At 48.0% G+C, this 4,627-nt stretch overlaps 1 pseudogene across 1 annotated transcript; it reads right to left on the reverse strand.

Moving 5' to 3' along the window:
- Positions 1-676: 676 nt before the first annotated feature.
- LOC140706637 (general transcription factor II-I repeat domain-containing protein 2 pseudogene) lies at positions 677-2,903 on the reverse strand (annotated as a pseudogene). The gene has a single exon (XR_013536830.1). The product of XR_013536830.1 is annotated as a general transcription factor II-I repeat domain-containing protein 2 pseudogene (transcript).
- Between the last annotated feature and the right edge of the window lie 1,724 nt (positions 2,904-4,627).

Below are 4,627 nucleotides of genomic sequence, written 5' to 3' on the forward strand. Positions count from 1 at the left end.
ATTCTGTCAACATTTTCCCACTAGAGTTTATTTTATTGCCTCAGCCATAAAGGGTCCAGAGAACTTGGCTTCTCATGGCAGTCTCCCAGAACATCCTTGTATCTGAAACTTTTCAGGTGAAGAGAGACATTAAATCTGCTTGTTTGTTTGTTTTTCATCCACCATTTCCTAGCCTACTGTGCTTCTCACTGAGAGGGGGTGAGAAGGGGCAAAGGAAAGGCAGGAGGCATTTGCTCTCAAATTTTGGGGTGAGGCACCTGCCGCTCCGCAGATGTAGAGGTGCCTCTCTTTGGTAGCTCCTGTAGTGAAAAAGAAGGCCTAAATTAACTCCCTTTATGGAATAACAAATGGATGACTATTATCTTCATGAATTATATGGCACTTCTCTTGCCTTTTTTCCCTTCTACAACAACAACAAAACTATTTCAAATACGTAAACTTTAGTCTCTAGTCACCATCTTCAAGAAAGCTGATTTCTTGCTCAGATTTGTTTACCCACAGAATGGATAGAGCAGGGGTGTCAAACTCAAATTCATCGGGGGCCGCATCAGCAGTTTGGTCCCCATCAAAGGGCCGGTTGTATCTGTAGGTGTATGTGTCCACTCTTTACTATCATAAATTACTGTCACTGCATTCAATTATTACTGGTTTTTGTAATAATGTACGCATACAAATATTGCCAAACACTGTTTATTAAACATATGGAAATCACAAGGCAATAACTTTTTTTTAAACTTTTAAACTTTTTAAACTTTTCTGACTTTTTTAACATTTCTTACTAGATCGCTGCCATCGATTTCCTAAGGTCAGTCCATCGATGTCTGGCGTTAGGTCTTGTGCTGTAGCAATCCGCAAAACAGCATGGAGGTTATCATCAGTGATGCGTGATCTGAGCTTGGTCTTGTTCAGATTCATGACTGAAAACATCTGTTCACATAGATAAGTGCTCCCAAACATGGACAGAACACGTGCAGCTTGAAGTCGGAGCTGTGGCATCAAAGCAGGGGGGAGGAGACGGTAAAAGTCGTCGACTGTCGCATCCTGGAACTTCGCTTTCAGGCTGCTGTTGGACTGAAGTTCTATTAATTCCATTTGAAGGTGATGTGGTGCATTGTCAACATCGATGTTGAAGGGATTGGCAAAGCTGGTAAAGGTTAAGTTTTGTTCTTTAAAATCAGAAAAGCGTCGATTGAATTCGTCAATCAGCCGATTCACTTTGGTACCCAATTGAGCACATGAAAAAGTACCTGGGAATGAGGTTGAAATGCTCTGGCAGACAGGAAAGTGGGCAAGACTTTTTTTTTCCAGCTGTGACTTCCATAGGCGCAGTTTCTTCTGGAAAGCTGTTATTGCATCATACATTGAGGTTATGACTTGTTTACGGCCTTGCAGCCTCAGATTCAGTTGGGCGAGATGCTCTGTTATGTCACACAACATGGCAAAATCGCACAGCCAGTTTGGATCTGACAGTTCTGACAAGGGCTTCCCTTTACTTTGCATAAAAAGATTAATTTCTTCCAAAAGCTCAAAAAATCTCTTGAGAACGGTGCTCCTACTCAGCCACCTTACTTCTGTATGGTATGGCACATCTGTATGTTCCATGCTCACCTCCTTCAAAAATTGTTGGAACTGACGATGATTCAGACCCCGTGCACGCAGAAAATTCACTGTTTTCATGACTGTGGACATTATGTGATCCAGTTGCAGAACCTTGCCACAAAGAACTTCTTGGTGGATAATGCAGTGATAAGTTATCAGCGGCGTGTGGCAATTACTTTTTTCCATTTTCTCTTTTAACAGTCCTACCAAGCCATTTCTCATTCCACATATTGCTGGTGCGCCATCAGTAGTTAGTCCCACCAACTTTTCCCAAGGTAATTTCATTTTATTTACGGATTCCTCCACTGCATTGAAGATGTCCCTCCCAGTTGTTGTCCCATACATGGCGACAACATCCAAGAGCTCCTCACTGACAGACAAGTCTTCCTTCACACCTCTTACAAAAATAGCTAGATGAGCTGTATCAGTATTGTCAGTGCTTTCATCAACAGCTAATGAAAATGCCACATAACTGCATGCCTCTTCAGCCAACTTTGTTTTAAGATTACAGGCTAGGTCCCTGACTCGGTCTGTGATGGTATTTCTTGACAAACTGACATTGTAAAAAGCCTGTCTCTGCTCAGGGCACACCTGTTCACACACCTTCAGCATACACTTCTTTACAAATGCACCTTCTGAAAAGCACTTTGAAGCTCGTGCAATTTCTTCAGCCACAAGATAGCTGGCTTTCACTGCTGCATCATTTTTTGCTGTCATTTTTGAAAAAATATTCAGTTGAGAATGCAGGCTACCTTTTAATTCTTTGACCTTTTGTTGCTTTTCCTGGTGGCTAAAGTTAGCAAATTGGGCTCCATGTTTGGTCTCAAAGTGCCGGCGTAAATTGTATTCCTTCATCACTGCCACTGCCTCATAGCAAATAAGACATACCGGCTTGTCTCTAGTAATCGCAAACATGTATTCACTTTCCCATCTCTCCTGAAATTGCCTTCCCTCTGCATCAACTTTTCTTTTCTTGGACATTTCAGGGGTATTTGATTGTAGTTTATGGTCTTATACCACTGTAAAGTGACATGGAAGTGGTAAGTATATCCAAAGTTTACCGCTCCACCTGCCTTATATTTGCCCAGCAATCTGCCCCCTTTTATAGTGCCCAGCCATAATTGACCATGTCCACCCCCCTTCCAGCCCGGCCCCACGTCACCCGCCTGCTTGCACCGCAACCCCATCAGGCTCAACACCTCCCTGAGGGGACCCCCCCAAACCTTCAACCTTCTTCCTCCTCCCCCACTCCAGCGCCCCTTATTTCCGTTCCCCTCCCTCCCTTCCCCCTCCAGGCCCTTTGCTTTCTTTCCACCTCAGCAGAGTCCGGCTTTCTCTCTTCCCGCCCACCCTCGCCCCCGCCTGTTAGGGGAACGGGATCTGGTGTTGGGGAGGCGGTCTGATGATCCCTTCTGCTGGATCCCACCGCGAGGGCCCCGCACCCTTTCCTTGAGGAGGGTGGGATGGATGGACGGAGGGGGAGGGTGGGTGGCTCGCCTGGCCCGAGCCTTGCAAGCCTTCCTTTCCAGTCCACACACACACACACACACACACACCCCTCCGCGCACCCCGATCGCCGAAGACCTCTCCCCCCCCACCTCAGCAGAGTCCGGCTTTCTCTCTTCCCGCCCACCCTTGCTCCCGCCCGGGCCAAGCCGCCTCCTTACCTACCTGCCCGCCCCTCTCGCCGCCACCGCCCCATTCCCCCCCTCCTTCCCGGGCCCCTTGCTCCCCACCAGCGAAGGGGAGGCAAGCAGGCAGGCTCCCTTACCCGTGCAATGCAACCGGGGCGCAGCGTGAACTCCTCCTCGTGCAGCAGCTCGAGCAGCTCGAGGAGGGGGGCGTGCTCGCCAGATATGGGCCTCTTCTCTTTCCCTCCGTCCCGCGCGCGCCTTCTCCTTTCGGCCAATCGCGACACGGCAGGACCACGGGGAGGGGGGAAGTTGGAGTCCGAGGCATGCTAATTCCGCTGCGACTGGGAGCGCCGAAGAACCGCAGTCCACCACGCCCTCCGCCCGCCAAGCTCTGGGTGAACCTCACGTTTTCCGGGGTTGGGGATGGTGTGCAAACGGATGGCTCCGGGGGCCATCAGACGAGTTCTGGGGGGCCGGATATGGCCCGCGGGCCTTGCTTTTGACACCTGTGGGATAGAGCAATGTGACGAATCATGGATCTGTAGCAAAATCTTCAGCTGAAAAGTAGTGACAACTGTATCACTTTTATTTTGCATGCTTTATTCCGTATTTTTCCTGTAAATCTGCACAAATGGCATGCTATGACTACAGAAGCAACTGTCTTTCTTCTTTACTCAACTGGGCCTGGTATTAAATCCGAGGAATATCAGCTTACGTACATTTCAGCGTTTAGCTGTCCAAACAAAAGGCATTTGTGCAGAACATGCTGCATAATGTAACATTGTTTGTGACATGCAGTGCAGTCTCATGCTTGTTCGTTCTGCAGTTAAGTCTAACTGGGCTTCCTGTAGGTTACTCCCTGTATTGTGTTTTCCTACTATGTTGTTTTAAAAAAGAAATTGGAGAACAGCCCTTATCCATAATCAATCAGCAATCATCTAGGCCAGGGGAGGGGAAAACATGACTCCGGGTCTGCAGTGTGGCCTGTTTCCGTAGACTGCCCGACACCTCCTGCCCACAATTCAGGGTTCCAGTCAAGCACCCCGAGGCCTTCACGGGGCATGCTTATCCTTTCAAAAGCTGCTTATCCTCATATCATTTTATTTCACCAAAAAGCCTTTAAAAGCCCCAGGTAAAGGTAAAGGTTCCCCTTGACATTTTTAGTCCAGTTGTGTCCAACTCTAGGGGCCGGTGCTCATCCCATTTTCAAGCCGTAGAGACGGCACTTGTCTGAAGACAGTTTCCGTTGTCATGTGGCCAGCCTGACTAGGAAACACCGTTTTACCTTCCCACCGAGGTGGTACCTATTTATCTACTTGCATTTGCATGCTTTCGAACTGCTAGGTTGGCGAGGAGCTGGGACAAAGCAATGGGAGCTCACTCTGCGACGCTTT

This window comes from Pogona vitticeps, chromosome 1, assembly GCF_051106095.1.
Source record: "Pogona vitticeps strain Pit_001003342236 chromosome 1, PviZW2.1, whole genome shotgun sequence".
NCBI lineage: Eukaryota > Metazoa > Chordata > Lepidosauria > Squamata > Agamidae > Pogona > Pogona vitticeps.